Source organism: Cricetulus griseus, chromosome 8 (genome assembly GCF_003668045.3).
Source record: "Cricetulus griseus strain 17A/GY chromosome 8, alternate assembly CriGri-PICRH-1.0, whole genome shotgun sequence".
Lineage (NCBI taxonomy): Eukaryota > Metazoa > Chordata > Mammalia > Rodentia > Cricetidae > Cricetulus > Cricetulus griseus.
The window spans coordinates 99,060,262-99,079,546 of NC_048601.1; the positions used below are offsets into that span (position 1 = coordinate 99,060,262).

Below are 19,285 nucleotides of genomic sequence, written 5' to 3' on the forward strand. Positions count from 1 at the left end.
GGGATGGGGAAAACACTAAGATATTGAGGTTGACTAGAAGGCACTTCCTAGAATCCATTAGGCTCTGACCTAATGAAGGGTTCACCCCTCTGTGGACTCACAATAATATGGAGTTAGTGGAAGGTGCTGAAACATAGGTGGTGGGACCACACTATATGAAGAAGTGTAGCAGTCTTGCAGTGAACTTGCAATGGTTGCCACATACACACCCCTTGGGTGTGACCTCAGGCAGATGGAAGCGAAAAGAGGGATGCTTGGGGCATGGCTTTCCTTTGTGCACTCTTTGTGGTGGGTCAGCTGATCCAGTAAGAAGGGCAGAGAAATGCTCCCACAGTTCTTTGTATTTTTCTTTGGAAGTGCTCCCCAATAAAAAACAATTTATCATTTATTATTTATCATTTATTTGGATGTAATTTGAAGTCATTACATCTTCGCCTTCAAAGAAGGTCATAGGGTACGTCCTGAACATTATATCTTGCCCTGGCACCTTCCTGTATTCCTGTTCTCTGACATTGTTATATCAAGTGTTCTGCTCTGAGCATGCTTTCCACGCCTGCAGAAACCTTTTGGATCATAAGCAGAATGAAGCTTCCTCCTTTAAGATGCCTTCCTAGGATATATGGACACAGCAGCACAGATGCCTGGCTCAGCTCTCAGGAAACACATGGGTTGCTTATGAATTGGTTCCATTCCCAGCAGTGATCACCACATTCCTCTTTGATACTGCTTTTCCCTGGTCAGTTGTAAGTATTTGGACACATCACGTTCCTATGGGACCACACCCTTCGTCTTCCTAGGAACACCTGTCCAATGAAAGGATGTAGCTGGTACCACCTTGGTGATGTCAGTGGTCTTGATAAAGAAAGGGCTTTTGAGCTACACAGTCAAGTTGGTCTTTTCCCTTGTTCCCTTTGTCTTAAACTGATAATTTGGGGTGGATCAATTTTATTTTCCCCACTATGCAATTTCTGAGTAATCCATACCTCCTTTGATTCTGCATATAAAGCAAGTCGGTTCTCATCTGCACTCAGATCTGTTTTGTGTTCCCTTGCTAAATGCAGCTAGCAGGAAGTAGCTCATGCATCGAGCCTTCTGCCCAACACCCCTCTCCTGCTCTGCACCATCAAGGACATTTTCTGCTTTCCAGGCTCTCACAGGCTGCTGTCTTTCTGCCCTCAATAATAGCTTCCTCACCATTCCTGCAGCTGCTAGAACAGATTGCTTGTCATGTACTGCTGAACAGAAAGCCATGTATTTTGGGGTTTGTCCTAGCAAGAACCCCTCCATATACCCATGTCAGCATTTGGCAGTCTTACTCACAGTGATGTTGCATAACAAATCTAATGTCGCAAAGTACACCCATCTGTCATGGTGCCCATGAGTCTGCAATTGGAATGTGAATAGAATTATCTAGAATGGGCTTTTTGTCAACCAAAAATGGTGGCATAGAAATGAATTTGTTCAAAAACAGAAAAAAAATTGAATCCAGGATACACAGGATCTGACAACCCATGGCACACTCAGGTGAGCAAGAGAAAATGAGGTTGCATACACTATTTGAAACAATTACCCAAGTATCAGAGACAAGGGTTGGTAATGAGGTGGTGTTTGCCCACAGGTGAACAGGTAGACACTGGACAGTCATCTGGCCAGAAGTATTTCCTGTGTAAGGTTTCAATGTGCTTTATGCAAGGTTGTGGATTCAGAAAGTTCTTGGTATACTTTTAGTCATAGGCATGGGAATGTGTGACAACCCTTCTTTCATGGCCTCCTCACTCCTTTTCATTAGGATTTGATGTAGGTGACTCTATTTGAGTTCCAACTATTTTCATAGCTTGGAGCTACTGGTCCAGTTGCCCTTGGCTCCCCACTGCCACCTAGGCTTAGATGCAATCATGTGTGCTCATTCTAAGGGCCAACTGAAAAGGCATCAGTTCACAGGACAAGCACATGTCATGACAACCAGGGAAGAGTCAGATGACAGTCTTACCAGCTGGCCTCATGTCCAACCTGTACTACATCTTTGAACATCCATTGACCAAAGCAAACAAGTCTTACTTTGGCCACTATCAGTGTGTGATTCTCAGCTGCCAAGCACCCTCCATATTTACTCTGCCATAATGAACCTGGTTCAGGAAAGCATGACGTCAATGGTTGTCGTTAGGAGTTGCTACAAGGATGATCCAGGAACAGGGGTAGCTTGCTAGCCTCCCCAGGTACTCCTGCTTTCCTGGTTCTGGATGGTTGTTCAGTAGGGTACACTCACTTCTGCTGGTGCTATGCCCAGGCACACACCTAGAGAAGGAAGTCCTTTGGAGAGCTCACAGCCCTAGCCTTGTAACCACCTTCTGCCTACCAGGCTCAGCCTACTTCACTGAAAAACTTGACTCCTGGACCCTTCATGGGGACTACTGCAGCCCCTGGTCTCACTTCCACGTGTTTCACATACTAGTTCCTGTTGCGGAGAAGCTGTGACCACAAATGTCTGGTAATCTGCCCTTCCCCAACTAGTCGAGAATGGATAAGAAGACTGAGATTTTATCCAGCCATGCAGAATAAATGAAACCATGACATTTTTAGGAGTGTCGTGTGTGTGTGTGTGTGTGTGTGTGTGTGTGTGTGTGTGTGTGTGTGTGTGTGTGTAGGAGAGAGAGAAAAAGCTCTAGGAAAGGGATCATGAGAAGTGAGAAAGATGTCTTTAGGGGAAAAATAAAGAGGGTAATGGAACACATGTGATAAGAAACCAGGAGGTGCAACTAAGTTGGGGAAAGAAAGGGAACATGGTGGGACGCATTACGGTGTGGAGATGAGAACAAAGTATAATTATCCATGTGCACAGACGCCATAAGGATGCCCTTTACTTTGGATGTTAACCTAAAAATAATAATAATTACAAGAAAACAAAAAACCCTTTCTCCTATGTGAGGTAAACCTTCGCATTGAAGGGTGAGTCCCTTCCAGCTTTGAACTTGTGAGGGCCCCTTACTCTGCAGAGCCCATTATCGTTTTCTTTGTGGCTTTATTCTCACCTTTCTTTGCATAATTATTCTCCCTATTAAATTTCATGTACTTTATTACTAGGTTTCTGTCTTCAGGTTGTCTGTGATTGATACAATAGGCCAAGCTTGAAGGAGAGGACAGGAAGAGTATCTCAGTACTGGAAGAGAAGAAATATCACAAAGCTCAAAATATGGCCAAAGAGAGGGGAAGAGTCTTGCGGGGTTGTGACCTGCTACTCCTCAGTGGGGCAGAAGAGGGACAGGTTGACAAAGGGGGATTAAAGATGACTGAAGACATTACTAACAAAGATATCCCTGAGTCAAAAAAGCAAAAAAAAGACACCCACAGGGGGCACCTGGATTTGAACCAGGGACCTCTTGATCTGCAGTCAAATGCTCTACCCCTGAGCTATACCCCCTGGCCTGAGAAGTATTATAATTAATAGCCTTTATTAATGGAATGGAATGCTATTAACAAGGCATTCCTGTAGGCCCCTGAATTCATTATATCCAAAGCCCTGATTGTTTTTCTCCATTTGTTCCTCTGTCATGTTCATTTTCAGTTTCTCCCCTCTGGCATCACTCTTGCTTCCCAGATGCAACCACCCATTCAGCTAGGGCATCTTCATGGACTTGAGTTGTCAGCAGGCAAAGAGCAACCTTGCAGGAGTCTCAGTGGTATTTTCCAGATACTAAGAAATCATTTAGACCATGGTCAAGATTACACAAGTCCCCCAAGGCACTGCCAAGGTGAATGTAACTATTGGGGATAGAAGGCAGGGACAAAATAAAGTTAAGACAGGATGGCATTACCTTAGTCATTTCATTCCCCCATTTTTAAGTTGCTTTTAAACCTTTGAATTTGACTAAGAGGTAATACTAAGTCTTGAGGATCATTACCTTAACTAAGGCAATTTTTGTTTGATGAACTTTAAAAGGCAATTTACTTTATTGGAACAGGGAAAAGGGCAGCTTTCCTATCTGTCAGTGGGGCATCCCAAAGGGAAATAAGAGGTATTCCCCCTCTAGTTCTGAATAAACTTACACTTGGGGAAGTACATGTGCAACTATACACAAAACTGGAATATTATAGAGTTGTTCTAAGGTCATACAATGGGTGAGACCACTGGTACAGGTAAACCAATGTGGTGATTTGAAAGAAAATAGCCTCCAAAAGGAGTGGCACTATTAGGAGATGTGGCATTGTTAAAGTAGGTGTGGCCTTGTTGGAAGAAGTATGTCACTGTGGGGGTGGGCTTTGAAGTTTCTTTTGCTCAAACTTTACTCAGTCTACTTCCTGTTGCCTGTGTATCAACATCTGCCTGCGTGCTCCCTGCCATAGTGATAATGGACTAAACCTCTGAAACTGTAAGCTACCACCTCAGTTAAATATTTTTATAAGAGTTGTCATGGTCATGGTGTCTCTTCATAGCAATAGAAACCTAACAACCAAGTTCCTGTTGTTGCAGGGTAGAGCCCCAAAGACTACTCAGTACATCCAAAGTCTTAATTGAGAGTCTATATTAAGCCTGGAGAGAAACAATTCTCACAGAAAATTCTCAAATGCATTTTAGGGAGTTTTTAAAAAGGCAAAGAACATAGAAAAACTACATCTTGATTGGCAGTTGCACAGGGAAATAAAACAAGCAGGCTGTTTAACAAAAGCCAAAAACATTCAGTTAGCCTGGGTCATTTTGACCCTGAGTTTCTAGAACATGGCTGGGTAGTTTCCTACATGTGCTGGTTTGAATAGGAATGGCCCCCATAGGCTCATGTGTTTGAATGATTGGCCCATAGGGAGTGGCCCTATTAGGAGACATGTCTTTGTTGGAAGAAGTGTGAAATTCTATGGGGGCAGGCCTTGAAGTCTTAAATGCCCAAGCTACACCAACTATGGTACACAGTCTCCTGCTGCTGCCTGCCAATCAAGATATAGAACTCTTGGCTCCTTCTCCAGCACCATGTCTGCCTGCATACCACCTTGTTCCCTGCCATGACAATAATGAACTAAATCTCTGAAACTATACATCACCCCAGTTAAATGTTTTCCTTCTTGTGAGTTGCCATAGTTATGTTGTCTCTTCACAGCAATAAAGCTCTAAGACCCCACTGGACTTTTTCACAGCAGAGGTAGAAAAGGCAGGGGGTCAGTTTCACTGTTAAGCAAAGATGGCTCCAGCTAAGACAAGATGAAGGAACCTTTGCCTTGTCACATTGTGGGAACTAAATAATATTCTGGGTTGGGAGTAACTGTAAGACTAGTATTACAAGAAATAGAGAAGGGGGCAGATATTTAACCAAACAGGGGTTTTATTTGTGAGTCTTACTGAGTGGATCTGGTCCAAGTGAGATAGTTCATTTCCAGTCCTGGTCTGGAACAGGATTGATAATGAGAGTGATGAATCCAGCAGGGTTTCCATCAACCTTGACTGCATGCTGATTCCACCAACAATAAGTGAATATTGTCAGGAGGCAATGTAAGGTCCTTTCCACACAAGTGTCAGGTATTTTGTTTTGTTTTTCTTGTAGCCTTTTGATGTATGCTTGGTCCCTGGGTTGGAATGAATAATAGTGTACCAAGAAGGGAACCAGGAGGGCATCTCAAACCCTAGAATAGACTGTAGTCTGAACCTGTTGGAGAGATGGGAAATACTTTGAAGGAAACATATTGCTAATTTTTAATTATATGGCCTCTTAAACTGGGCAGCCTTTTAAACAAAATGTCACAGGGGATGAATTTTATCTTGTAAGGGGTGCATCATGCTCTAAGAATGTCCAGAGGTTAAAAAATGGGCCAATTTTTAGCAGTTTTAAAAATTAACTTAGAGAGAGTGGACTTAGTAGCCTGGTTCATGCATTTGACCTATCCAGAGCTCTGAGGTCAGCCACGACAACTTTTATAAAAATATTTAACTGAGGTGGTGGCTTACAGTTTCAGAGGTTTAGTCCATTATCATCATGGCAGCACGCAAGCAAATGTTGAGATCAGTAGATGCAGGGAGACTTCCAGGTTACATCAAGGCCCTCCTGCTATCTGAGATATGGACAAAGCAAGGATTATTCCCAGGTCCTTCTCTGATCAAATTGACAGGGGAAACCAGGACCTGGGAATAATCTCCTGTAAAAGAGCCTTGACTATTGTCAAGAGTCTCTCTCTGGGTAATAAAGGCATCCTGAGAAGGTATCTACACACTTATACCTGGTATGAGGAGGCTTTATCTCCATGAAGTTGACTTTGTTTTTATTAGGGGCTAATCTCCTCAGACAAATGGCAGGGACTCCTTTTGTCCCTTGCTTTGGGTTGTGTGTGCAGAACAGATGCTGAGAAGCAGCCTGGGAGGCCATGTCTTGGAGACACAGAAGACACACCTGGAAGATAATAACTCAGTCAATCTGGTGGCATCCAGATGGGTAGTCTGGTGCAGCTGATGCACCAAAAGGCATCTGATAGCCTCCAGAAAGATAATTCTTGAGACTGGCAAGATCTGTCATCCAGTCAGATCCTGTTTTGCACCCAAGAAACAGGTCTTGTCCTCTTTTTCCTGGGAGTAGATGGGTTGGGGAGGAAGATATGGATCAGGAAAAGCAATAGGCAAGACAGAAAGGGGCCTCACAGCATCTCTGCTGCTCTCCAGGCCTCCTGGTCTGCCCTCCAGTTTCCTTGGGCTTCAGGTGTGTTAGATGTTTGATGCCTTTTGCTATGGATAACAGCCATCTCCTCCGTGAGCCATACCACTTTAAGGAAAGTAAGATTTTGTTTTGTTTTTAAGAGGGTTTTTTTTTTTCAGTCAATAGACCTCTCTCATTATAAATTGTGGCATGAACATGAAGGATAGCAGAAGTATACCTGTTGTCTGTAAAATGTTTATTTGGTTGCCCTTTTTCCAGCTTAGGGTTTGAATGGGAGCAATCAGCTGTGCCTTCTGAGCTGGCGTGTCCTGTGGCAAGGCTGGTGTCCATATGGTGGCCCATTAGGTAGTCACTGATGCTCCAGCCTCCCTGACTCCCCTGATGACCAGGCTGCTTCCATCGGTTAACAAACAGACTTGTCTCAGGTAGGGGAGCGTCCTGGAGATCCAGGAGACAGGCCTAAGAATTGTCCAGCAATCCTCACAGTCATGGAGGGGGACCTCAAGGCCATCGTCCAGTATCGATATTGCAGAGTTGAGACTTTGTACAGGAGCGGCAGTGAGATTGGTAACGTGGGCATCTGACACCCACCGACCATTTTCCCCTCTTAGGAGCATTTTCATAGCATGGGGAGCTGTTAAAGTCAAGTTCTGGCCCAGGGTGAGCTTGTCATTTTCCATTACTAGCATAGTGGCTGTGACTATGGCACAAAAGCAGGACGGACAACTAGAGGCCACCAGGTCTAGATGCTTGGACAGGAATGCTACGGGGCTCTACCAGGATCCCAGGATCTGAGTCAAAATGCCCTTTGCAGTGTCCCAAGTCTCATAAATGAGAAGGTGGAACAGTTTAGTTTAGGCTCAAAGCTGGGGCTTGGGTTACAGCCTGATTTAGTTCCCTCCGTTTCAGTCCATTTTAAAGGTTGGTATCCCAAAGTGACAGAATAAAGGGGTTGGGCTACTTCAGCAAACCCAGGCATCCAGAGCCTTAATATTCCACTGCCCCCAGGAATTCTACCTGCTTCTTGATTTGGGGAGTGGTGATCTGGAGGATGGCTTCCTTCCGGTCAGAACTGAGAGTTGTCATTGGATCAGTCCATTCAAAGGCAAGTGCAGACTGAGTGCCAGGGAAATGGGACAAAAAGCACCAGTAAGGTACAGGATTATATAGACTATAAAGGTCTGGCAAGAGACTGAGCAACGGGTATGAATTTGGAATCATGGGATGAGTGATTTCAGTCCTTTTGTTTATTTCCCAGAGGTCCTGGGCCAATAATCTGAGGTTCCTGGTTCGTGGGCAGGCAGGAAAGGCATGTTCCAAGCTGACTGGCACAGGGTAAGGATGTTAAATTCCAACAGCCTCTTCATATGGGGAGTGTGGATGTAGCCAAGAGATTTACCACAGCTGGTGGGTGGTGTGCTGTCAAGTCTGGAGGAGGTGTCTCAGCTCAGACCTCAAGAAACTGTTTCAAGTCCTAGAGCAGGTCACTGGGTCTGGATTCTGGAAGAGCTAGAAGCTGTTCTTCAGACAGAGGCAGTTAAGCTGAGTTAGGAGGCAGGTACAAAGGAGATTTTACTTTCTTGAGGAGTAAAAGTAATGATGGTGCCTAAATTGTGAGTAAATCTCTGCCCAGAATGGGGAAAGGGCAAATCTGGGACCACCATGAAGGAGTGAGTCACCTGTTTGTAGCCTGGACTAACTGACCCCATTGGATTTTTCAAAACAGAAACTTCTGTACCATTGTTTACCAAAAATTTGGCCACCATCTGGGTGGCCTCCAAATGATGCAGTGACAAAGGGCTCTTGGAGTGTAGGATCCTGGCACCTCCATTTTGATTCAGTATCCTCGCCTTTTCAGTAGAGAGGGACATTGCTTTCCTGGGTTTGGGATGGTGTGAAGTTTTTTCCTCTACTGTCCGTTTTTCTTGAAACAACATGCACATTGATCTCTTTCCAGTGGGGCCTGCCCCTCTTCCTCACTTTTTGTTTTGGGGGATTTTTCTTTTCTTTTTTCTTGTTTTGGACATAGGTAGTGCAAGCAGTAGGAAGCTTGGAGTGAGCAGACGGAAAGCAGCCAGCATGTGTGTGGCTTAATCACAAGACAGCTTGTTTTTGTCATTTAGTGTTCTGGTTTTTATAAACTTTTGGAGCCACTTTGATGAGCTGAGAGGTTTTTATTCCTGCAAAGTCCTCTAGCTTCTGGAGTTTTGTTTTGGGATGTCCAGGCTTGATTGAGTGACAAGCTAAATGTAATGTCCTATCATTTTATGAAGCCCATAGATCAAAAGGGTTACACATTTTGGAAAAAAAATGTAATTGTTTGAGAAATACCCCAGAGTCCCAAAGAACTTCAGTAGTCTTAGACAAATTAGTGGGATTTTTGAGCTGCACCCTGAATTCCAGTCATAATGTATTAATGAAAGTGTCCAGAGCCTGGGAATTGCATTGGTATTGGGGTCTCAATCAGGGCAGTTGGGTGGGAAAGTTGTCTCAGCATCTGTCCTAGTGGCTTGAGGCTAAAAATGCCTTTGTGTTCCCTTTTCTGTGAAGTAAAGGTCCAGAAAGCATTGTTGACAATCATACCAGACAGTGGGTGTGGAGGACGGAGTCCAGGAGGTCCATTAGGGCTTGGGGCTTATCAGAAAAAGAGGGGCCTGGGTCTTCAGGTTATACAGGTCTGAAGGAGAGGACGGATCATAGATTAGAAAAGAGTGATGCCTCCCTCATATTATTAACCCTGCCCCCAGGAGGAACCAGCACTCTCTGCAGTGTTAAAACGGACCAGTAACAGGGATCCCGGCAGCAAAGTGCAAACAGCTTCCCCCACCCCTCATCCTTGAGGATCCCACCCACGGCTGCCTCTGGCTGCCCTGGCCTCAGTGCAGAGGGGAGAGCAGGCAGCCTTCCTGGCAGCAGGGGGGGGGGGCAGCCCTCTAGCTGATGCAGTGGGGAAATGGGCCCAGGACCTTCAGCAGGTCCTCCAACTCCTGGGCAGAAGCAGAAGTGGGAATCTGAGTCTGGGCACCCAGGATCGAGATGGACTGGTGCCCAATGCAAGCGTAGCCTGGGCTGGGGACCCAACCATCGCCAGGAATAACCCCTCCACTTTGCACCTCGCCCCCCACCTCGCCGGAGAGGTTGTGGGGGTGGGGAGGGAATGTGTGTGACTCCAGGAACGGACCGGTATGACTGGAAATTTTCTGTCCTGGAAATAAAAGGAGACTTTTTTTTGATAAGCAAAAAGACACCTAATAGACGGGTGGTGGCACATGCCTTTTAAACCCAGCACTCAGGAGGCAGAGGCAGGCGGATCGCTGAGTTCGAGGCCAGCCTGGTATACAAAGTGAGTTCCAGAACAGCCAAGGTTACACAGAGAAACTCTGGAAAAATCAGAAACAAAAAAGACAGCTAACAACAGCATAGAGAGGTTGCCACCTAGTGGCAGAATCAAGAGAAACTGGTAGGATCTTAAGTCAGAGAAAGTTCCAGCTCTCCTTTGTGGAGAGGAGACAAAACAGAAAACCAGTAACAAAATCAAGAAATTAAATAGGTTCCAGAGTTCAGTTCAGTGTATATCTGTGGGTGTCTGCCTCTGCTTCCATCAGCCCCTGGATGAGGGCTCTAGGATGGCATAAAAAGTAGTCATCAGTCTCACTATAGAGGAAGGGCATTTAGGGCAGCCTCTCCACCATTGCCTGGATTGTCAGTTCCTGTCATCCTTGTAGATCTCTGGAAATCTCACTAGTGCCAGATCTCTCCTCAGACCTATAATGGCTCCCTCTGATATGGTATCTCATCCTGCTCTCCTCTATTCTTCCCCCAACTCAACATTTCTGCTCCTCCATTTCCTCCTCTCCTCTCCTCCTCTCATTCTGCCAGCTCCCTCTCCCCTACCCTCATGCTCCCAATTAGCTCAGGAGTTCCTGCCCCTTCCCATTCTCTGGGGTCAATGCATTTTTCCCTTAGAGTCCTTCTTGTTTCCTAGTTTCTTTGGTAAAGAGGATTGTAGGCTGGTAATCCTTTGCTCTATGTCTAAAATTCATATATGAGTGAGTATATACCATGTTATGAAAATCATGAAAACATTTAAAATCATCAAATTACATATTGTTACAAAAAAAATCCTCACCAAATCTTGTGACTACAGAATGTTTCATTGGACAGATATATATTAAAATTGATTTAGTCAGTCGCCTATTGACAAGTAGGTCAATAGGTTGTTTTCAAATTTTTGTTAAGTTTCTATCACATATATACTTTTTTGCAAAACAAAAAGAAATTAAATAAAAAACTTCCTGGTCCAAAATTGCCCATCACACATTCATTCATTTATAAAGTTAGCTGGCCATTCATTCAAGCAAAACCGAAGCGATATTTCTCATGGGACGCAGAACCAGAATACCGGGTCCCAATTCAGCGTGGGAGGACTGGGGAAGAATTTCCTGTCAGAGTTCTTCAACCCAAACACAGTTTTCCAAACCTTTAGAGGACTCCCTGAAAGGGCCTATCTTCCATAATCTCAAGGAAGACCCATCCCTTGGGCTTACCCCACCCCCACCCCCATACCCAGAAGAGGATGACAGGTCTCCAGAAAAAGGGCCTATTCTTCTTAATTATTACACGGTTTCCTGTTGGGTCTATCTCTTTTAGTTATCAGGCTTCCTGTGGGGCTCATTCTCAACCAGAACCAGAACTGAATTCAGTATACAGACTTAGCTCCTAGGAGTGTCAGATGGACTGTTTTGGTGTCGGGAACAGGGAAGTTTCTCCAGACCTCTCTGGACTCAGTGAAAGGAGCAGAGCCCTGGAATATCTGTCAGGGTTGCTTCCCCTGCAACCTCTCTCTGGCAGGGAAGGCCAAAAGTGAGGCTGAGTCCCACTGAGCATGGCAGATTCTCCCTGGGGCCTCCAAATGAAATGATCCGTGCAAGATAGTTATTCATACCCATGGTGATTAAGCCAATTAAAGCTGTTGCCTCCGAAAAGTCTCTTGTGCACAAGCTGAGGGGTAGTGTTTTTAAGGACAAACCCACGATTGTATTAGTGTTTGAAGGGAGGCTACATCAGTGTTGGACTTGGGGTGGCCTAGTAACATCTGCTTTCTTTGTAAAGCTCAGCAGTATTTTCCATAATATATTTGGACAAGGTCATGGACCAGCTCAAAAGTATTGCCAAGGTGAAAGTGGCTATTGGAGGGTGGGTGAAAGGATAAAAAGAAAACAGACAGACACAAAATGAAATTAGGAAAGGATTTTAAAAGCAAATGGAGAGGCCCAGACGGAGGTAGAGGTTGAAGGGATGTTTTGTGACAAACGTTTCCTGGAGACCAACACACACCTACTCACCACAGATAAGGAGCCCACGACAGACCAAAGCATGATACTACCAAAGTCCAATTTGGTGAACCAATGAGTTTAACTGAGGTTACCTACAGGAATATGGGTGAGAAGCTACTTACAGGAGCAGAAATAACTCAAAGACAGCTGCAGCCCCGAAGCCCACCCCAGCAAAGGTGACAGAAGCTGGGCACCTGGAACTCACTGCACAGCCTGCAGGCAGCTCAACTGTTTGGAGAGTATTCTTTCCAAGGGGCTCAAACCTGTTCCAGGCAGGTCAGCTGGTCTGTCTGAGAATGACTCTCAACCATCTTTATTGCTTACTCTGGGAGGGAGAGACCCAGTGAATCTGGTCAGTTCCAGGAACTTCCTGAAGGTTTTTTGAGTTGTTTACCTTCTGCTTAAAGAGCTTCTCTGCAGGATGGAATCTTCAGTACCAGAGGAAACTGTAACACAGCAATCCACCCCTTCTACAGCTCTTGGATTCTTTCTGACCCCTCTTTCCCAAAGACCCTTGAGCCTCAAAGGAGGTGGTTATTGATGTTCATCTATGTCATAGCTACAGTCATTTATCATCAAGAGCTTCACCTTTGTTTGTGAGTTGAGACTGGCAACAGTGATCTATGGGTGTAAGCACAAATGTTTGACAAGTGCATTGCATCCATCTAGTAAAATGATAGAAGTTGCTTCCCCATTGGGATCTATAATCTTTCCAGCCACAGGTTTTTGTCCTGGCTTATAGTACTGGACATGAAACTCCCTCTTGTGGAGCAGGTCCTAAATCCAATTGGAAGGCTGTTAGGTCTTTTCCCATGATAGTGGAGCCACTATTTTGAAAGCAGGCACATCCTGTGTGGTAAGTTCAGCACTGGGGTTTTCATTTAATAACAGTATGGCCTCTGGGAGTGTCCTTTTCCACAGATGTAGTATACGTTTTGAATTTTTTTCCTTTCACTCGACCCAGACCCAGTAGGGTTGTAGGGTAAGTGTGAGCATCATTGTACCTGGTTGTTTCTCCAATGGCTTTCCAAATCTGCAAAACACTCATAAATTGGCCTTACATCATCAATATAGCAAATCTTTTCCATAGGATAGGCAAGACAAGGCAACATCCTGAACCACCATCCCGTAACAGAAAGTGGGGTTACAAACATAATCTTGGTGAAGCACTCTGAAAGTCTATTGTCCCCTGTTCTCAGCAATGTCAGGTGACCCCAGAGATTCACAACTAGGAAAATACTGAAGTCAAACATAAGCAAGGTCTAATACAGCATGGAAATGTTCCATCCATCTGTATCAGTTACATCCTCCACAGATCAAGGTTGGGTGCAAAGCATGGATAGAAGGCACTAACTTAATAAGCTCCCTGTAATCCTCAGTCATTCTCTCTGAGCCATTGTTTCCATATCCTGGAGCTCTTCCATGGAGCCACCCTAAATTTTTCCATGCCTAATGAACTCAGTGGGCCTGACCTAATCTGCTTAACCCTATCTAGGGCCAAGGGGGAAGAGGGCCCTGCTCTCCCCTGCTGCAGCTGCTGGATCCCTGGGTCTGAGAGGCTCTGGGTTATCAGTGTAGCTGTTGCTTCCCATTCAGCATACCTGGCTGTTGGGAGAGTTCTTGGCTGAGCAAACCAATTCCCCACCTAGCATAACCTTTTACTAGAAGGGAAGGTACCTTCCTTGACCTGGGGTGGGGGAACTACCCACTCCTGTGTCAGGCTTGGTCATTTTCACCATGCACCACTTCTTGGGCTTTAACAAAGTCCAGAAGGTCCTTAGTACATAGTTTAGCTTTCTATCAGTTGTTTTCCTTAGGAACTCCAGCTAGATCTTGCCACATTTGTTTTTAAGGAACCCAGATAGACCTTTACTCTGCTTTGCCTTTTGTTTCTCTCCTCTAGGCTGCTCTCTACAGATACTTGGCATGCTGCTCTGCCAAAGCCTTTCCCACTTTATACAGATCTTGCCCCACCAAAGGCCTCAGCTAGATCTCCATACCACCCTTGAGGTCCCTGCTAGATTAACCTTTTCTTTGATCCCTCGTGAACATAATTCTGTCGGGTCCAGTGAACTGGGGTTCAAACACAGCTTTCCTTATTCTTAGTTCCCTCAATAAGACCTTTCCCTCATCAGTGGTTCTCCATTCCCAGACACTAATGGGGACTTCAGACAGAGATATAACCAAGTGTCCCTAATGGCTCTGATAAGCCAGTCCATCAAGGACTGATTTCCTTCATACTGTCTTAGAACTATTTTGACTTATTTCCTTTCTGTTTTAAGAATCTTCCCCAAAGGGTGAAATATTTCAATCCTAGAGGAAACTGCTACACAAGGGAAGTCCTGGCTAATGATATAAATATGAGGGTCACAAGCCCATCACATCCACAAGACAAAATGAGGTCACTGAGAAGGCATGAGCAGAAATGAGGAAGAGCCTAAGGTATAAACCCTGGACCCTTATAGATTCACAAATTGGGATGTTGAGAAGTTACAAGCAAAAGAGACAGAAAAAATGGGCAGTGAACTAGAAAGAACATGATAAGGAAAACAGTGGGAGCCCTCAAGTCCATGGAGGCAGACCCTCTAGGAATTGTTTCAGAACTAAGAAAAGACCTCAAGAGATGGTGGAAGGTGAGAGAGGTGATGGTGCTCTCCTGAGAAGCCTTCCCTGCTCCTGACAGGTGGGTCCTGTTATGTGCTTGTGATACTCTGTACTTATCCCATACTTGACCATAGTTACTACAGACTTCAGCCTAGAGTATCTGTCTTTTAAGCTGAGTAGAATCTGTAGGGTCATATCCCTGTATAAGGATGCCAAAGAAGTCGTTAGTGTTTAGTGAGAACTCAAGGAAAGTGAAGAGGCAGAGCAGGTTCACAGGATGAGCTGTGAGGGGTGGGGGGCTGTGACAGACCTCTTTCTCTTAGACTTGAGAAGTGAGATGGGAAAGAGTAGTGTAAGGATGTGGAGAGGCTCCCATCAGATGGCCTCAGTCTTCACAGTCAAAGAGAAACAAGGTTTTCTAAAGGGAACAAAGCATATAGACGGCACTTACTAAAGGAAAACATCAAACTATGAAGCTGGAACTATGGGAAACAGAAGTGAATTCAAAAGCAATGACACCATTGTCTATCTGTAGTTCAGCCATCTGAGGTCAGGCTCAAGTTGAATCTTTTTTCTCACTCTATAACTCTTGAGCAAAGACTGGCTATCCCAGAGCAAAGGCGGAAAAAGCCAGTAGGGTTGTGTATCTATGGCATTGGAAATGAATCGTGAAGAAGGTAGAAAGACCACAGGGAGGGCTGGCAAGATGGCTCAGTGGATACAGGCGCTTGCTGTCAAGCCTGACCATGTGAGTTTGATCCCAGAACCCATACGGTGAAGCCACATGACTGCTTGATAGTGACAATCACACACTGATAGAACCATAACCTTATCCGCTTGTCCTCTGATCTCCACACATTGTGATTTGGCACATGTCCTCTATGAGTATACAAGCAAATTAATGTGATTTCTAAAAGTTTTTATGATTAAAAAATGTGTACCTAGAATTAGGCAGCCGGATTCGGGGTAAAGATTCAAATTTTGTTGACACTATCAGAGCAGCCTAATCAGGAAGTAGCCAAACACATGCCTTCTCTCTGTCAGGATTTATCAAAGTATTGACTTTGGCCACATCAATATCATAGTTTCTTTACAGCCTGTTTGATCTGGTGCTCTTTGACCTTGGCATTCACGATGAACACAATGTGTTGCTGTTGTGAGTCTTCTTCATGGCTGACTCAGTGTGTTGTGTGATAATATTTCTGTAACTGTGAAGATGTGTCTTTGCCAAGGTGCCTTCTTACTGGTTTAATAAAGAGCTGAATAGCCAATGGCTATGGAGGAGAGGCTACGCAAGATTTCTGGGGAGAGAGGAAGAGGAGATAAATCTAGGCACACAGAGACGCCATAGATATGCAGACCAAGCTGGACACACAGAATGGAGAAGAGGTTAAAAAAAAAAAAAGCACCAGTGACAGAATGTAAATTAACAGAAGCAAGTTAATTTAAGTTATAAGAGTTAGTTGGGGACAAAGCTAATCTAAAGCCAAGATTTCATAGTAATTAAGAAATCTCTGGGGCTGGAGAGATGGCTCAGAGGTTAAAAATACCGACTGCTCTCCCACAGGTCCTGAGTTCAATTTCCAGCAACCACATGGTGGCTCACAACCATCCGTTATGAGATCTAGTGCCCTCTTCTGGTGTGCAGATATACATGGAAGCAGAATGTTGTATCCATAATAAATAAATAAAATCTTTAAAAAAAAAAAAAAAAGAAGTCTCTGTGTTGTTATTTGCAGGCTGGCAGTCTCAAAAGAAAGTCTGATGAGAAAGCTTGCTACATCAGTGGTCAGAGGGATCTTGATGATGGCATGGTGGTCAAGCTTGTTTCTCCTGGGAACATTCTTTTTAACTAATTTTTATTTAATTTAAAAACAATCTTATTTTACATACCAATCTCCCTCCCAACTTCCCATTCCCTGCAACAATCCCCATTACACCCCCATCCACTCCTCATAGAGCTTAAAGCCTCCCATGAAGGATCATCAAAGTGTGTCACATCATGTGGGGCAGGACCTAGGCCCTCCCCCATGTATCTAGGCTGAGAGAGTGTCCCTCCACAGGGAATGGGGTCCCTAAAGCTCATTCGTGTACTAGGGATAAATACTGGTTCCACTGCCAGAGGCCCCACAGACTGCCCAGGCCCCCCAACTGACACACGCATTCAGGGGGCCTGGTTCAATCTTATGCTGGCTCCCCAGTTGTCAGACTAGGGTCCATGATCTCCCACTCGCTCAGTTCAGCTGTTTCTGTGGGTTTCCCCAGCATTGTCTTGACCCCTTTGCTCATCACTCCTCCCTCTCTACAACTGGATTCCAGGAGTTCCACTCAGTGCTTAGCTTCTGCTTCCATCAGATACTGGATGAAGGCTCTAGGATGGCATTTAAGGTAGTCATCAATCTCATTATAGAGGAAGGGCATTTAAGGCAGCGTCTCCACTATTGCTTAGATTCTTAGCTGGGGTCATCTTTGTGGATCCCTGAACATTTAACTAGTGCCAGATTTCTCGTTAATCCTGTAATGAATCCCTCTATTAAGGTATCTCTTTCCTTGCTCTCCTTCTCTGTTCTTCCTCCAACTCCATCCTTCATGTTCTCCTGCTTCTCTTCTCCTTCCTCTTTCTCTTACCTCCCTCCCCACATGCTCAGGAGAACTTGTCCCAGTCCCCTTCCCAGGGGGTCCATGTACGTCTCTCTTAAGGTCCTCCTTGCTTCCTAGCTTCTCTGGGCTTGTGGATTGTAAGCTGGTTATCCTTTGTTCTATGTCTAATATCTGCTTATGAGTGAGTACATACATGTTTTTCTTTCTGTGTCTGGATTACCTCACTCGGGAAGGTTTCTTCTAGTTCCATCCATTTGCCTGCGAATTTCAAGATGTCATTGGTTTTTTTCCACTGAGTAGTATTTCTTTATCCATTCTTTTGTTGAGGGGTATCAAGGTTGCTCCCAGATTCTGGCTATTACAAATAATGCTGCTATAAATATAGTTGACCAGATGTCCTTGTTGTATGAATGGGCATCCTTTGGTGATATGCCTAAGAGAGGGAATTGCAGGATCTTGAGGTGGACTGATTCTCATTTTCCTGAGAAACTGCCATACTGATTTCCAAAGTGGCTGTACAAGTTTGCACTCCCACCAGCAATGGAGTATTTTTCTTTCTCCACATCCTCGCCAGCATAAATTGTCAGTGTTTCTGATCTTAGCCATTCTGAAAGGAGCAAGATGTTATCTCAGAGTTATTTTGATTTGCATTTCCCTGATGGCTAAGAATGTTGAGCAATTTCTTAAGCACCTTTCAGTCATTTGAGATTCCTCTGTTGAGAATTCTCTATTTAGATCTGTAACCCACTTTTTAATCAGATTATTTGGTGTTTTGGTGAATGGCTTCTCGAGTTCTTTGTATATTTTGAAAATCAGTCCTCTGTCAGATGTGGGGTTAATGAAGATCTTTTCCCATTCTGTAGGCTGCCATTTTGTCTTATTGACAGTGTCCTTTGCCTTATAGAAGCTTCTCAGTTTCAGGTGGTCCCATTTACTAATTATCGAACTCAGTGTCTGTGCTATTGGTGTTATGTTCTGGAAGTGGTCTCCTGTGTCAACTACCCTTCAAGGGTAGTTCTCACTTTCTCTTCTAAGACATTCAGTGTGGCTGGATTTATGTTGAGGTCTTTGATACATTTGGATTTAAGTTTTGTGTATGACGATAGATATGGATCTATCTGCAGTCTTCTACATGTCAGCATCCAGTTATGCCAGCAGCATTTGTTGAAGATGCTTTCTTTTCTCCATTATATACTTTTAGCTTCTTTGTCAAAAATCGGGTGTTCAGGGGTATGTGGATTAATAACAGGGTTTTCAATTTCATTCCATTGGTCTACCTGTCTGTTTTTGTGCCAATACCAAGCTGCTTTCATTACTGTAGTTCTATAGTAGAGCTTGAAATCAGGAATGGTGATGCCTCCAGAAGTTCCTTTATTGTACAGGGTTGTTTTGGCTATCCTGTGTTTTTTTGTTGTTGTTTTGTTTTTCCATATAAAATTGAGTGTTGTTTTTTCAAGGTCTGTGAAGAATTGTGCTGGGATTTTGATGGGTATTGTATTAAATCTGTAGATTGCTTTTGGCAAGATTACCATTTTTACTATGTTGCTCCTACCTATTCAAGAGCATGGGAGATCTTTCCATTTTCTGGTATCTTCTTTAATTTCTTTCTTTAAAGACTCAAAGTTCTTATCATACAGGTCTTTCACATGTATGGTTAGAGTTACCCAATATATTTTATGTTGTTTGTGGCTATTGTAAAGGGTGATGTTTCTCTGATTTCTTTCTCAGCCCTTTTATCATCTGTATATAGTAGGGATAACTGTTTTTTTTGTTTTTGTTTTTTTTTTAGTTAATCATGTATCCTTCCACTTTGCTGAAGGTGTTTATCAGCTGAAGGAGTTCCCTGGTAGAATTTTTGGGTCACTTATTGCAAACTATCCTATCATCTGCAAATAGTGAAAGTTTGACTTCTTCTTTTCCAATTTGTATTCCCTTGATCTCCTTTTATTGTCTTATTGCTCTAGCTAGAACTTCAAGTACAATATTGAAGAGATATGGAGACAGTAGACAGCCTTGTCTTGTTCCTGATTTTAGAGGAATTTCATTGAGTTTCTCTCCATTTAGTTTGATGTTGGCTGTTGGCTTGATGTATATTGCCTTTATTATGTTTAGGTA

The 19,285-nt window shown here is 44.0% G+C and overlaps 1 non-coding gene across 1 annotated transcript; it reads right to left on the reverse strand.

Annotated features, from left to right (window-relative positions):
* Nucleotides 1-3,346: 3,346 nt before the first annotated feature.
* Trnac-gca lies at nt 3,347-3,418 on the reverse strand. The gene has a single exon. It is a non-coding gene; the product is annotated as a tRNA-Cys (tRNA).
* Between the last annotated feature and the right edge of the window lie 15,867 nt (nt 3,419-19,285).